The 17,109-nt window shown below is 40.7% G+C and overlaps 1 protein-coding gene across 1 annotated transcript in view; it reads left to right on the top strand.

Moving 5' to 3' along the window:
- The first annotated feature begins 13,402 nt into the window (after positions 1-13,402).
- The window catches only part of b3gnt2b (UDP-GlcNAc:betaGal beta-1,3-N-acetylglucosaminyltransferase 2b), a 30,980-nt gene continuing 27,273 nt past the window's right edge, over positions 13,403-17,109 (top strand). Inside the window, exon 1 of the mRNA XM_056395536.1 lies at positions 13,403-13,628. The gene's annotated coding sequence lies outside the window, so the exon portion shown is untranslated. The remainder of the gene's footprint in view (positions 13,629-17,109) is intronic.

The following is a 17,109-nucleotide window of genomic DNA, read 5'->3' as shown; positions in this document are numbered from 1 at the left end:
GTGTCGTGGGGAGGACTTACCGTATGAAGGCGCTGTAGACACAACTGTAGTCACGGATATTCAGTTCCCACCATAACTCGGTTCATGTCAGGGTGGAAATGCTTATCGAAGGACAGTATGTGTACATCAGAGCAGGACATAGAAACCCAGACTGTTTTAAAGGTGTGTGTTTGTGTGTGTGCGAGTGTGTGTGTGTGTGTGTGTGTTACTGATTATACAGTACATCCATTGTCTTATATTCTTATCTTAACGGCAAATGCATTCCAGGAATTCCTTTCGTTTTCAGTTTCTGGTTTATCATTGCCTTCAATGCCTATTTCCCACATTTCCCACAATGTCTTTTGACACCTCCAACAGAACCAACATAACCCTGCTGGAGCGTAGCTGGTGGTTACACACTAGAAAGTGATAATGATAAAAAAAAGCAAGCGACAGAGATAGAGAGACAGAGAGAGAGAGTATTTCCGTTTGCAGCACTGACTGAAAACAAGCACGTCTTGTAGCTACAGTTTACTCCTCCCTTTCACACATAATGTACATTTCTTCACTTATTGCAGTCTTTTGAAAATAGTTATCATATACTGTATAATATAATTTATATATATAATATATAGGCCATGTATGTCAGGGTGTGTTTGGTCTCTACAGAAGGTCAGACTGGGTTTTTGCAGGTTTACAGACTGATGTGTAATTTCTATTCGCCTGTATTGACCACAATACTGTGTGAGCAGGGTGATATACTTGTTTAGTGCATTTACGAATTAATCTTTAAAACTGAATCTTCAAAATGAATAGAATATATTGAATCATTATTATCACTGGCAGAATCAGACTCGTGACTGAGGGGGGCGTTTTCAACTCAGCCATAATTACTCTCGGGTTAAAAGCTGAGGGGGGGGTTAGGGTTAGGGTTAGGGTTCAGATGGGCTGAACGTTGGGCATGCTTTGTTGTGACATCACAAAGTTACGGAAGTCCTGACGGCTGGTTTTAAGGCCCAGTGTCTGAATACAGGCTGTGTGTATTTCTCTGTGGACTGAGCACTTTGATACTTTCACAGTATTAATATATATATATATATCTATAATTGACCTTTAACCTTATAAACAGTGCATGTCAAGGCAGAACTGAACACAACAGCTTAAAGAGTTTCTGCGGTGAATATCACAGTGTGATAAATGTCCATTGTACGTACTGACAATGATTCAGTCGCTTAATTTAGATAAAAAGTGAATAAGATGCAGAGTCAGTGACTGTGAATCAGCTGAGCTAAACAAAATTATTTGACTCAACAAAGCGAGTCATAACTTCTGTCTCTAAAACCTAAAGGAGAATGGAGCTTAGAACTGTAATGAATGCACTGTAGCTGCAGTGGACCTGCACTTTTCCTGTTTGTGGATTTGGTGTTTCTGTAACCTACATTTACAGGTTTACACCTCCAAAGCTGCACGCCATGCCCGACCTCAACATCTCATCTAAAGAACAGACAAACCCCAATCAACCACTTTCTGTGAAAAGGAAAGTAGACCTGCTCTGTGCAGCTTGTTGTTGTGTGGAAGTCTTAAACTAAGCATGAAGCAGCTTCTGCAGCAAATAGCACTTACTTCACAGGGGTTTATTTTCAGCTTTAATTGTGTGCACCAGAGGCTTTTTGTAATATCTGGCTCTTAAACATCGCTCAAAGATCATGCAAGAGGAAACTGAAAGATTATTCAGACTGTCAGAGCTCCATCCCTCTGTCTGATAAGACGTGTTAATCAACCTTTTGGGCCCGAGAGGAAGAGGCAGAGACACTTCTTACACATATTCATAGATAGATAAACTCACTTTTACTAACTCTAAAACATCCTGTGAACTCTCGTGGGAACAAATGCACCCAAAGACATCTGTCTGCTCTTTGGTGCGAATCATATTTGTGACTTTCTTCATTTTATAAACAAAATGAAAGTTAATATTTATTAAGAATTTAGTTCAATACAAGACCAATGAGGACAACCTTGGTTTATTATCACAACAAACTTGTGATAAACAGCACATGAAGTGTACTGTATGTGCTCATATCTCTGTGTTATTCCAGTTCATTTGAAATGCTGTATTTCCCTGCAGCATGTTCTGTCCTATATGACTGTCCCCAGGAAACATCAGTTTATACCGTTCTTACCAGCGTCATCACAAACATGTGCCTAACAGGAAGTGATGTAAAGATCCTCCAAAAAGCGCACAGGAGAGGGCTAGCTTACAAGATGAGCTATTGTATTAAGTTATTTTATTAAATGATCTAATTGTCAGTCATTCATTACAGTATGTAAGATGTCTGACCAGTTTAGAAACTACAGTAATGATGGTGGTGAATCAGTCTGCCTAAAATATTAATATATAACTTCATTTCTATTTTTATTACAACCACTAAAAGACTGCTGTTTTTCTGTTGCAGCATTTTCTTTTTTGACACTAGTATATGATGTTTATGATACAACAACATGATCTGGTGCATGTTTTTGCTAAAGTTTAGCTTTTTTTGCAAATGACAAAACACAACGTTGCTTTTGCGTAACCTTTTCTCAAAACCAGGTCATATATATATATATATATATATATATATATATATATATGAGTCTTAAGTCAAGTGTTGGCCATCAGGAGCCTTGGATCAGGGGATCGTGTCTGAGCTGAATGTGCCCTGGGTCTGAAGAGGTGCATGAAAAAGAGATAAAGACAAATATTCAGAGTTGGCAGGGTGGTGTCAGAGGCAGGTACGTTGGTCTCACCTGAGTACCTGATTTCACAAAGCTTGAATCCTGATATGGAGCAAAGAGATGAAGACGGATGAAGCTATTGTCTGGTGCCCTGCGCGTCTGTTTGAACGAGAGCCAATCGAATACAACACATGTAAAGTGACCTTGTCTTTATGGTTCGTTCAGTTTGAGTCATCAATTAGTTTGTGTGTATCTATGTGTTCAGACAAATGAAGGCGAGAGATAAAGGCTTCTCTGTCGCTGTGGTTAGTCTGGAGGGGGGGGGGGGGGGGGGGGGCTCCTCTCTGGTTGTGCAGAGAGGGAAGAGAGTGACTCCTCTTCCCTTTTACAGGCATCAGCAGCTTCTTCCAAACGAGTGGGGGTCAGATCCTGATGTATCAAGAGAGTTCACTCTTTCCTCTCAGTTTGTGCTCATACTTTCTCCTCTCCACGCTTCATGCGAATGTTTGCTCTGCGCAGCTTGTGTTTACATATCTCAAATTCACCCCAGTCCTCAAATAGCCCCCATAATGCAACGAGTGAGAACAGCAAAAGTTCAAATGTGTGCAGTGTTTATCCTGTGCTTTTCCCGAGCCCAAAACAAGACCATGTGAAAGTCATGAGCACTATTTTAAGTAACAATTATTCAGAAATCAGTGATAATAATAACTCTAGTATAAATTCTTTCCTCTGTTTGATCAAATGCTTGAAGGCTGCATGTAGCGATAATTATTTTCCTGTGATATTATTTTCAGCTCCATTGTCCCAAAATGACACAGTTATTTTCTCAACAAACACATGAATAACTTCTGTTTTGATAACTGAAAACTACACCGCTCAGCTGTTTAAATGAAACAGAAACAAACCTTTTTTTTGGTCTGTTCATTGGATTTGTCGAGAAGAAAAACACAGAACAGAACAACAGCACCCTTGAATAAAGATACTCACTTTTTAATTTAGCATGAGGGGTTGGTGTTTTTTGTTCAGTTTGAGGTTAATGCCAGTGAACACAACACAGCGAGGGCCTCCCTTTACTACATCCTCAGTCAAACTCCTGCGATCTGATTTGCAGTATTTACTTTATTTTATTTAAAGTTTACATTCGGGGAGTTTAATTTTTACTCAGATGCTCCTGCAGTTGCTGTGACTGTGTCTGTTGGCGAGCAATGTGAGCTGAGGTCTCTGCTGCTCGGCCTCAAGACTTAATGACAGGAAGTTACTCATCCTGGGGAGGAAACAGGCTTGACACATATGACATTTATCTTCTCATCTAAATCTCAGCAACGAGTAAGCTTTGTCGTTATTAGTTATTGTTTAAACTGAATGACACTCTCTCTCCCATTGGACATATTTAAAAAAATAGATGAAGACCAATGTTTCAACTCACTTTTGTTTAGTTTTTAGTGTCTTTATACTTTTTGCCTTCTTATTGTGAAGCATTAAAGGTGCTGTACAAATAAACGTCTTTATTTACTTACTTAAATATACAGTATTTGTGAATTGAAGAAAAGTTTCGATATAAAATACGTATTGATCCCTACAAACAGTCACATTGAGATACAGCGTGTGGCGATTGCACTGTGGTAAAGCCTCATATCTTCAGTGGTGGCTCTATCAGTTCCAATAGCAGAAACATCATCTCCCCCTTCGATACCCAGAGGGACGTTCAGTGAGCTCTGGTACTGTGAACTTTGAAGTTACACACTGTGTCTCCTCCTGGGATGTTCCCCCATTCATACACACTCTGTTCAGACAACACCCACAGAAACACAGATAACGGTCTGAGGCCAGAGGAAGTGGCCCATTAAAGGCGGTAGCTGGATTTGAACTTGTTTGTGCGCACATTTTTTGAAGTTTTGTGTATTTGTATTGAGTGTGTGTGTGTGTGTCTGTGTGTGTGTGTGTGTACATTATTTGCCTGAAGCTCTGTTGTGTTTGTGGCTCCTGACAAAAGGACCTTGATGTTGTTCCAGCGGTGTTCTGCGCTGTGGTCCGGTCTTGCTGCAGCTCTCATCTGTTCCTGTAATCTCTAAAACACAACCTGACCGTTCTGTTCCTGCTCTGATTAGACTGCCTGGCTCCTCGCTGTGTGTCTCTGCCAGAGCCACAAAGTCTGCTCCAGCGCACAACCGCGCTGGACGCTTATTAAACGGTTACATACAGTACGTCTGTGGTGCCTGGTTTGTGTCATCCTGTCTTTACTGACCATCAGAAGGAATATCGTTAGATGTATTAGAGGAGCCTTGCATTTAATTTAATTAGTGCCACTTAAAGCTTTGATCGTTTCCTGTTAAATATTAGGCAGCTTTTCTTCGCAGCTTAAAAGAGAAACTTCCGTGGCTTTGAAGTGTCCTGGTCCCTCTGGATAATCCACAGACCGGGCTGTACACAGTTTTCAGTGGGGCTATTTCCTCAGTAGAAACTGAACAGCGAGGGACCGGGACATTGTTTTCATTCCATTAATCTCCGGCATCAGCTGATAAAACCAAACCTATCCACATCACGGCCGGACAAACAATTATGATACAAATTGTTCAGCACATATCAAAAATCAAGATGCAACACGTCACATATCAAAGTGAAATATAGTACAATTTAAATACTTAACATCAGAGCAAGGGCATTTATTGCTTATCAATTGATGCTTCTTACCTATATCTGCAGTAACTGCTGCTTTAAACCTGGCGTGTTTGGCGTTGCCTCACCTGCACTCAAGGCAACCACACTGTTCTCGTCTTGGTTCCCCACTGGTGGAAAGAGCTACCTAATGTTATCAGAGCAGGGCGTCCCTTCAAGAATCTCTCAAAGATTCATTTCTTCTGAAAGCACTTCCTCTCTAACACCTCTAACACCTTTAACACCTCTAACACCTCTAACATGCCCAACTAGCACTTACTACTCACTTGAATATGAACACTTACAGTTTACTCCAAGGTTTCCCACTGCACTGAAGGGTTAGTGTTGTCCTTCACTGGTAAGTCACTGTGGATAGAAGCATTTGCTAAATTCACAAAATGTAAAAACCATGAGTTCATTCATGAAAACCAAACTTGTTAACGCTCTTTCTCCTCTGAAAAAAAAAAAGGGAGTGAACAAGGAAACCGTGCCGAAAGGCAACAGGTACTGTATCTTAAATTTTGCCTCTGAGTAAAAATTTAATTTAAAAAAACAACAAAAAGTGTTCAGTTTCACTAGCTCTCATCCTGTAGGGCGAGTCCCTTCTTTAGCTGCCATCACTTCATCAAAGGACAGTGTACTCCACTCTTTTGGTGGTTTCACTCAACCTTTTGAAGCTCATTGTTCTCTCACACGCAGCACGGAGCAAATTATTTTAACATCCAGCGTGATTTACGGGTAACTCCTCGGTGCAAGTACCGAGCCACAGATGTTGTGACACCCGTGGGTGATGTGTTAGTGGGGAAAGTGCTTTGGTTTTTTGCCTCATTGGTTTTGTATCGGTAAAAGGTCATGCAGTTGTGGGAAATTTACTTTTTAAGTCCAAAATAAAGTGGAGATAATTAAGGAAGTGAAAAATGCAAATGACTTATATGGTATTTGTTCCAAATTCCTGTAATTTCCTCATTAATGGACTGAAGTAAATAGGACTGCACTGAGCTGCAAATACTCATCAAACCACGTGAACAATGAAATTGCAGAACTGTTGAGATCTACTTTATGAAGTTGGTTTGATACACTTCAAAAAATACCGGAAGCTTCGCACTCTGAAATCCTATCCATGGAAACATTCTTCAGTCACCTTCACCACCTGAAATCCATCCCAACCGTCTCCTGACGCAGCGCTTCATTCCTTCAGAAAGCACGGCCTCCGAACACAATCAGTGTTTCAAACAGTGATTCTGTTTCCTACAGAAACATATTTGTAATGATGGTAACCGCTGATGTTACTCGTTCACTCTCCTGCAGGTTCAACCCGTCAACTTTCCAGGTGAAGTGCGCCCACGTCGGCCCCCGCAGCCTCCATGACCTCCGTGTCAGCTGGACTACGGCGAAGCACAGGCAGCACTTCACCAGCAGGATACATCCACATGTGGGCATTTTACTGCACAGCATTATGGCAGGCAATGAGGCAGCCCGGCTTCTCTCTGACATTACCCATGCTCCCCAGAGTCAGCACTTCCTTGAAGAGCATCCGCTACCTTCCTGCATCGTTATGCTCCGCCTGGTTTCATGTTTCTGATTTGGTGTCGGGCAGCTATAGTTGCAAAAGGTCACAAAGAGGTATGGACCAGTGATAACTGTATTTGACTCTTTGCTTTATCTTTATCTTTTAAATAACACATTCCTGTCGTAACCAAACTTCCCCCTCCCTCACTTTTTTTTCAGTTGCTTTTTCCATAAGTTTGCCCGCTTGACAACGCACCTCTGAAAACATCAGTATCACCATTTGTCCCCTGTTCCTTTCAAAGCCGTTGTTTGGCAGCACGTCATTTGGAGAGTCGCAGTATTAAAGAAGGAAGCTGCCAGGAAATACAATGAAACATTTGAAAAGTCTTTTGATCATGAACTCGTCGCTGACAAGGTCAATCATCTACACTGTCCCAACACAGGGAGAGTTTCCAAAAGTGCTGTGCTGGCATCGGCCGGGGTTTGACGGTAGTTTCATTGAGAAATGAGGAAAAACTTAACTGAGGAAAACAGGGGACATGAAGCACGTAAGCTGTGTCCCAATTCAGGGGCCGCGTCCTTCATTTCGAAAGGTTCCTTCAAACGCATCCTTCTTTTCGTGTACAATGAAGGCTCCAACAGGTGGATCTTTTAGACCCAACATATCCCATGATTCATTGCACGCCAGTAATGAAAATATTATGGCAGCCATCAACACCGACAGAGAGCCCGAGGATTTCACTTTTAAATATAAGTATTGGGTTTCGGCGCAGTTCAACAGCTAATGGTACAACTTCTTTGTGGAAGTTATGTGCTGTCAAGGTTGCCAGGCAACAGGAGTTGCGCCTTGAGACACAATGGTAAGAGCTGGTGAAGTTCTCCATAAACCAGACCGTCTCATTTCATTTATATTAGATATTTTTGTTTAAAACGACTGATGTCGCACCTGTTTCCATTACCATCCTTTCATTTATCTGAGTTATTGAGCATGTGCATGCTGTAGTGGTTAGAGTCAGATTCATACTGCAGCTGTTTAAAAGTCTGTTTGACATTATTTGGATATGAAGAACCATCAGGCATGGAGAACAAAACAAAACAAAACACAAACGGCAGGTGGTCCATCACAGACCGGTTGGTCTGGTCTCAACATGTAGTCCAGGCAGATGTATGCAGAGCTACGGTTCATGTTTCAATGACAATGCAAAGTACACAGAGTGTGCTACGTGATTGAACACGGCCACAGCTCTATCCATGAGCTATGATCCATACGACCACATCCCCCCACTGTGTGCACTGAGCTGTCAGGCAAACAGAAAGTCACATGCAAAAAATAACTCTGAGACGATGTGTCCAAGTCTGACTAACAAAACATTTAGCCTTCATTTAGTTACTGTAATTACTGCAACGTATTACATGAGAGAGTACAGTGATACGTCTGTGCTTGTTTTTCTGCATTGAAATCTGCACAATCACAAAATGAAACTGGTTCTGGAGGATTTATTCACTGAGAGAAAAAAAGGCAGATCTCTATATTTATATGTTCTTGTATTCCTGTGCTCAACTAGAACAAACATTCTCCACCTAATATAGAACTTTGTTTTTATTGTTATGTTGTTATTATGGAGTTAAAACTGTTGAGTCTTCATGATTTTCACAACACGGGACTAATTTCATAGTTTCAACCACCAGTTTGATAATATTTTCCCAACCGAGTAACTTGTTCACAACCTGTTTGATCTCTGACCGCTCGTCCTGCTTGGGTTCAGCCCCTCAGTGATGACCCCAGTGAGCAGGGTTGGGGTTAGAGTTCACCAGAGCTGCAGAATTAAGCCCCAGGTTGGAAAAAAGAACTGAAGCGAGTAGGACGGTAAATATAAAATGAGGTGTCAGCTGAACCCAATCACTCTCACCACAGACACACTCATGTAGTCAGTTTTGTTTTGCACGGTTAGCGCTGTCTCTTCCTCACACACACACACACACACACACACACACACACACACACACACACACACACACACACAGCGCAGTTGCAGTGTGTGGGCTCTCTGGTATAGCTGCACCTGAGCTCAGGTGTCCCAGGAGCTGAAGGCAGAGGGTATTTGCTTTGTTGTGGTGTTCCCATGTGAGTGTGTATTACAGACAGCAGCAGGAACAAAGACACACATGAATACACTTGGCACAATGCACCAGCATTATGTTCCGCCTAAACTGACTTTAACTTGTTGATACTTTTACAGATACAAATGAATTAATGTTGTTACTTATCACAGTAAACTCTCGTCTCAGGATAAAATAAAAGCATATGGACCTATGAACTGTATATATATATAAAAATTATATATGAAACCTACTAGAACTATATTGGAACTATTTCATATTTTGATTTATGTGTCTAGCTCATACAAAAATGTATATTTATGTATGTATGCTTGTGTTTTAGACATGTGTTATGTAAATGTATATCCATCCCAAAGCCTGTTAGTATATGTTTATACAGTAGGGTCCAAAAGTCAAAGAGTCCACTTTCCCAGAATGGGAAGACAGACACGTGTAAAAATGAATGAGAAATCAATAAGGAAATATAGTATAGTATAGTATATAGAATTTTTATTGTTGCATATATAAATTCAAACTTATCGTTAACATATATGGTCGGAACATGTTATACCATATAAAAATGCATCAAATACATATTTTAATATGTGTTTTTCATATATGTTAAAATCCTCACATATCCAGAGGATGTATATATGTAATAACAATATTTTCCCTCATAGGTGACACATATGGCAACATCACTCTTGGTAAAGGGACATACTGTATCTGTGTTTTTCATTAATTAAACAAAAATGTTTTTCAGTTTCTCTTTTGTACGCTCATATTCTCACACTTCATCAGTCATCATCAGCGTCTCTGCCTCCAAAACCACCTTCCAAAGACACATGTGATAACCGAGGTGGACGGCTCATCACGGGTAATTGCAGAGCTTTCAGGACAGTGGGGAGACCGCACATGCAAACAGTGGCGTTCAGCGTGGTGGTCACAGTAGGTGGTTTGGTAGGTGGCGTCTGAGGAATTTCCTCCATGAGGAGGAATCCTGCTGACTGCAGGGCTCAAAGATTTACGCGTCTGTTTCCCCAAAGAGACGGTGCACTCTGGAGAAAGTGTAAATATGACTGTTACATTCACAGATCATTGTTTACAGACTGAATAAACATTGAATCAGAACATTACACAGCTCCATAGTGATACAAGAGTGCTGTAGAGCTGTGTATAATGTAATGTAGGAACAATAATGTGTATTTTCTTCCTCTTTTCTTACATAATTTGTAATTCAAAAGTGGTTCATCTGTATTACCTGTGATACCAGCAGAACTATTAGTACCTGTTGTGTTTTCTCTTTGTCGTTTTATACACTTCCTGATTTATTTTGACTTCCCTAACTCTCGTTTCAGGTTCACTTCCTGCCCACGTGTGTTTCCCGCCACTGTGACTGTCTGCCCCGCCCCCATGTGCTCCACCTGTGTCTCTTTGTTTCCTCTCTCCTTGTGGATTTAAAGTCTGCGTTCTCCCTTCCCCTCGCTCCTTTGTGACCAGCGCTCCAGCTTTAATTCTTCAGGTACACACTCTGACACATCAGTAAAGTCAGGTGGGCTTGTACTCTACAGAAGCCTGGCAGGGACTGAAAAGCAGTTTGACTTCACACCTGACTTCACAAATGATGAAGTCAGGTGTGCTCAAAGCAAACACATTTCCTTTATGGTATTTCTTGTGGCAGCTTAACAAGAAAAGCCACACCGTGTTTTTCCCGCAGCTGAACTCTTTTCTCTGGTTTTCAATGATATAAAATGACACTTGATCACATGCATCATTTCCTGTGAATCTCTCAGTTTGCTTTCAGGACGTTTGAATCCTGCACGGGATTTAGGTAAATAGAAGGAGACGCGTTGTTTCTGTGTTTGATCACTGTTACCTTACACTGTAAGTATAAATGTCTGCCTGCTCACCTGCCGCTGACACAGTCGCTCTTCCTTAACCCTGGAGGAATAACTACATCACTATGGAAACCGTTTCTTCTTCCCAACCAGTGCACAGAACAGACGGCAGGACAAACATGCAAACACGGCAACCTTTCACATGTGTAAAAGCTCTGACCTAGTGAAATTACAAACATCAACACGCGTTACCCTATTCAAATCAAACACATTTGTGGTCTAAATCAGTCCAGGCACAGTCAGTTTACTGTGAGGAAAAAGAAAAAGCTCTCTGGGATATTTGCATGTAATTTATTTTGCTGTTTAGTTTAACTTCTCTGATGTACTGCGAGATAAAAGCACATTAAATTCACTTTCAAACATTTTATTAAAAATGTTATTTTATGCTCACATCTCTGTTTTCATCAGGACTTCTTGTATAATATTTGCTATTGAACTAGCCGGCAGCCTAAAGCACTGCACAAGTATGCGTCACCGCTGTTCAATGAGGCGCACTGCGTGGTGTTGTTTCCCCTAATATGTCCATCTTTGTGCGTCTGCGGGACGTGAGAACAGGCATCATTTACAGCATCAGATTCACTGAAGGGTCTCGTTTCAATGCGTCTCCCACGTTATGGATTAAACAGGCTGTGACAGGATGAGTCTCCACAGATGGCTGAAGTTAAAGTCCCGTGTATAGAGTGAGGTTTATGAAAAGGATGCCTCAGTTTTAAAACGCAAGCGAGAGAAAGAAAAACAGAAATATGGTGATTCAGACAAAAAAATTTGTTTTTACATTTTCAATCTCAAAGGGTTTTTCTTTCTTGTCTTCTTTAATGAATTATTTCTCATTTTAAAACTCTTCATACAGTATGTGTAGTATCATTATCATTTGAGAAATATGATGTCATTCCAGTGTTGGTCATCATGTGCAACAGTCATCCATGTTACATGTAAAAGTTTTGTTTCACTGTTTACGTCACTGTTTATTTGAGCTGTGGCTATTGAACAATGAGACCGGGCTTATGTTGAGTCAGCGATAGCATCAGTCTAATATTCTATTGGCCAATTTAACACCTTTTTCCTCAGGTGAACTAAAATACAGGTGAACTGTTTGGGAAAGTGTTACAGAACAGTTATAAAACATTATAACAGGCGAGATAAGAGGTGACTGATGTGTGCAGTCAAATAAATCTTTATCACTGCACTTCCATAACACATAGTCAGATCTGGTTCCCACATTACCCACAATACAACTCAATGGCTAACTTACAGCCTCTGACAGTTTGGTCATAAATTCAGAGATGAGCAGCTACAGAGGTCTGATGAACTCTCTTCTGACTGTACACCCCCTGATTGTTTTCATTTCCAACCTTTCCAACCAGCAATGCCTCAAGTGACAGGTGCGTGTAGTGAGGTGGTCACATGACTCCCTCCATTTGCCTGAATTACAAAGAAAAGTTTCCAATTGACTTGACTTTTGCTTTGTATTTCATTTCTGCCTTGACTCAGCTGCACCTGGCCCGAACAAATCATGTTGGTTTCAAAAGTGATGATTAGTGCAAATATTGTGGGGGAAGACTCTCACGGCAGCGTTTGGAAACATGCAGCATTTCAAAACTGAAGTCATGAGAATTTCCACACATCAGGGCATCTGATCAAGTCCCATGACCCTGTGGGTCAAATGTGAGTTTTTGTTTTTTCTTCACTCCTGGGTTATATTTACTCTTAGCATGAAAGGGAACTGAACCTCACACTGCTAAACTAATGGGAAACATAGATGTGGATGAAATGAAACAGGTTCTCCGAAGTCTTAGCTTCATAAAAAATCGTGCAATCAATCAGTGAAATAGTAGATAAATATATAATAAAAGTCTAAAATTAGATTTTGTAATATCATTGAGTGGAGGTGTTGTCTGTCACTCTGCTTTCACTAAATCTTAGAGGCCTGCTGTGTCTGGATTTTAACAGCAAAACACTTACTCATGTCCAATACTTAGTCCCTCGTCTGATAATTGATATGTCTTATCATCTGTTTATGGTCAGACAGTCTTCTGATCTCACCGCACCAGTCGGGGCAGAAAAGGGCCTGGATTGTGTTAGAGGACTGAGCAGACGGGCACCCGGGACCTAAAGTCACAGGACCCACGGACGTCGCTGCCAGGGTCTGGGCAAAGGGCAACAAAGCTGCCATTGTTGCTGGAAGAGAAACCTCGATGCAGACAAATGACAAAGAATTTTAATTTTAACCCTCCCCTTACTTCAAAATGGAGTTACTGTATTAGAAAAAGTCAACAAGGACAACTGCTGTTTGGCATGTTTATCATTCAAACCATAACTTTTCCACAGAGAATTGAATTAGTTCGTTATTTTTTCTTCACATGCACGCAGCAACATTTTCAGGCTGTTGACACGGCATCCTGAGGAAAAAAATGTAAAATAGAAGGTAAATTACCAGTTTATCTATTTTAATCATGTCTGTTTTGTTTCTGCTTCTTTTATTTCACTGTCGATTATGGCCGAAGTGTCTGATGTAACTCAGGTAAATTCAGAGCAAAGGTTCATGAGCGTAATCATGTTGACACATTCTTAGGTATGAAAAAAGGAACTGAATACCTCTTGAGTAATCTGTTGAAAAACTGCCTTGACTAGTTTTACAGAGCAGCATCATAATGTGATTTTGTGCTCAACTGGTTGACACTGATCTTTGAACGCCTCACAAGCTGCGAAACTCCTGACTAATGATGACGTTTCCAAAATCCCTTCCATCACCTCCAGAAGATGCCAGACCAGGTATTAAAACACTTTGTGAATGTGATTATGTATTTATATTCTTTATATTATATCTATTCAAACATATCTATTTAAATGTTCAGGTATATTGTCTGTATTTCTGTCCCAACGTCGAGTCAAAGTCGGAGATTCACTGTAAAATATCCATATGCAAGTTTTTAATCAAGTGTTAATTTTGTCCATCAAGCATTTGTTGGGGTTTGACTCATCAGTTAAGTAAATATTTAATATGTTCCCGCCGGCTGATCAAATGTGTGTGAAGGTTTATTCGCGCCATTTTTTACACAGCATTATCCTAAGGATTTTCCCATGACTGTTGCCTGTTGTACAGTCAACTGAGCCCCGAGTGCCTTTATCCGGGCAGCTGTTTCACATGAAGGCTACAGGATGTGTGTTAATGTGTGTCTGACCCACAGCGGTAACGTCTCTGCTGGTAATGCGGTTGCTTTTTCCGATTATAATGTGCATCGTTTCACAGCAAGTTGTTGTGGTTCAGATTGACTTTTGTCGTGCTGTTTAGTGCATTGTTTTCTTTAGAGATCAATATTGAAAAATAAATAAATACATTTAAAAAAGTCATTATGACATGAATAATTCATAGACAGTATATATAATCACAAACATCTGGGCTCCATACAAATGCAGACTCAGTGGGCTCCCTTGCCGGTTTCATAACATTAAAGCCACACCTGCACAAAAAACTAAAGTGTCATGCGTTTGCAAGGGTTGTCTTATTAATTAGTGATGAATAACGAATTTAAGAAGAATCTCAACCCTTGTTTCTCGACATAGAGAAAGACTTTTAGAACATTAGCATTTTAGTTCTTCATTAAACCCTGAGCATAAGACAAAGGAAGACTCAGAAAGGATTATTGTTTTACGGTATTTCATAATAAATATGTTTTATTTGCAGAATTACAGTATGAAACATCAGAAACCCAAAGACACACTCCACCTCAAAACTGAAGCCCACTGTCAATCTCAAACTGACTGACTCATCCTGATACTAATAATATTGAAGTTGAGTTGAATGATGAGTTAATCTGAAACTAAGGATTGAAAAGTTATGATTGTTCATGTGGTTGAAAGTAAAGAGGACAGTTACTGTAGAAAACGCTACTGTTGGGAAAAGTTGCATTATGAATTAAATGAGAAACTGGCCTGAAATATTATCATTATGAAAAATAACAGCACTGAAATAGTTCATTTACCAGCAAGTGCATCTTGAGTTTTTCTTCAGGAAGTGAGCGTATGTTGTCATAACGTCAGTTAAATGTGGTTTTTCTTCTCAGCATTTGGTTAGAACAGGAAGTGACTCGCCTTTCCTTCTTCCTGTGTGTTTAATGTTGGCACGGGCAAATTTAACAGCACTGAGGTTTAACATTTTACATTGTTATCGCGTGTTGTCACAATAGCCATTTTATTTTGAAAACAAAAGGCAGTGTTCACGCACACACGCGCGCACACACACACATACACACACACACACACACACACACACACACACTCACTCTGTAGTGACAGCAGTCAGACACATCTTTGCTATAAATTAGCTCAATGCAGTGCAGTAATGACCCTCATGTCAGAAGATCAGCCATTGTTAGAAAATCAAAATACGTCTGTCAGACTTTTACCCAGTTAAGTTTTTGCCACTAAATAAAACCTTTGCACTTATGAGAAATAGTTAAACAATTAAAATGTATGATCTACAACTGCAGACAGTGTGCAGATGTTCTGTTGTAGAGACAGGATCAGGTTCTCACACTGAGCAGGGACATGTTCTACGTGTTGTTGTATCATGTTGTTGTGTTCTTGTATGTCTGTATCTGAAAGTGAGTCTGTTTTCGCTGAGATGAAGTGATAAGGCATATCTTGGTCTCTCTATCTGTGTGTGTGTGTGTGTGTGTGTGTGTGTGTGTGTGTGTGTGTGTGTGTGTTCCAACTTTTAAAGCACAACATAAAAATTGCAAAACATGTGCTTCATTGTTACTGCAATTCATCCTTTATAGTTTCCTGTTTCTCAATCAATGTCTTACTGGAAGCTGTATGAGTGTGTGTGTGTGTGTGTGTGTGTGTGTGCACGTGTGTCCGTCGTAGACTGTGGAGACATGTGTTGTGCTGGGTTTTGGCTCAGTTACCCTGGAGGCTGTAATCACCCACATCATTTATGACCAAGCAGCATCACGCTCATTAAATATGCAGACGAATGCTGCTTGTACCTGAGAACCAAAAGCCTCGTAACGACGTCCAAATTCACCTTAAACAAAAGTGAAACCTTTAGTGAAATGACTCAAGTGAAGTAACTGCTTCCCCAGACTGTCAGCTAGAAGTGAAGCACAGGAGTTACAACAGAGGTAAGTATGTCTCACTTTGAGACATTTGTTCATGAAATGGTTCATTTTAGCAACATTTAATAACTGCATCACAGCATTTTTATCTCTTGCTGTGACAGTTAATCAGGTGTTTTCCATTGAGTGATGCTGCTGTAGTCTCTGTGGCTGAAACGTCCTCATTGTGGCTCCTGAAGAAAACAGCTAATCATCATTTTTCCATGTTGTAGTGTGTCAACACATTCCTGTCTGACTCGGGTTTCATCAGAGCTTCTTGTGCGTGGCGACTCTTTCACTCTCTTCCTGCACCTCATCAGCAGCAGCGTGTGTTTGATTAAATCTGATACATGAGCAGCTGGGTGGCAACGGTGGCTACAAGTGCCAGCATGTGCTCTTCAGACACCCTTGGGTGATCACACGCAGGCCAAACAACGCCTCACTGACCACCTGAGACTCTGGGAGGCTGACGGAGGAGACACCTGAGTCCTGGCTGTCTGTTGGCCTCTTCACACCCGCTATCCTGTATCGCTAACGTTGTTAGCCCTTTGCTCTGATGACGCAGTGATTGGTGGACGGCTCTGATGTACATGAAGCATTAACCCTGACACACAGCAGGGTGTGGACCATATGCATGCATGCATTCATCGGTGAGAGAAATGAGGCAATTACCTCATCATCATTTGATTCCATGTTAATCCATCACATCACTATTAAGACTTAAAATATTCATATAGTGTACGCTCATTTATTCTGTCAGAAAATGAATACACAACAGCACACGTGGAACAAATACATTAGCCTGCTCTGACAGGCTAACATGGTTTCATGTCCATTAAAGTAAAAGCCTGGTGTTATTTCATTCCATCTCACAATACTTTCTGCTTTCTCTGTCCGCCCAAAGTCCATCAGGCTCTCGCTGTCATTGTAAATCTTTAAAATCAAATTACAAATGCATAGTTCAATTTTTTTAAAGTAGGGCTCTGTGATTTCCTAAAACAGCCGGCTGCTGTAGTTTCTAGAAAGCAGAAGGAAATAGTGCATCGGTTACAGACTATTTTCGGTGGCAGATTCATACACATGCAGGACGGTGTATGTGGGATTATCTCATAATTAACAACAGTGTCTCTGTTCATGTTAACACAGGAACACGT

Source organism: Seriola aureovittata, chromosome 14 (assembly GCF_021018895.1).
Source record: "Seriola aureovittata isolate HTS-2021-v1 ecotype China chromosome 14, ASM2101889v1, whole genome shotgun sequence".
Taxonomy (NCBI): Eukaryota; Metazoa; Chordata; class Actinopteri; order Carangiformes; family Carangidae; genus Seriola; species Seriola aureovittata.
This window is presented reverse-complemented; position numbering and strand designations above follow the sequence as displayed.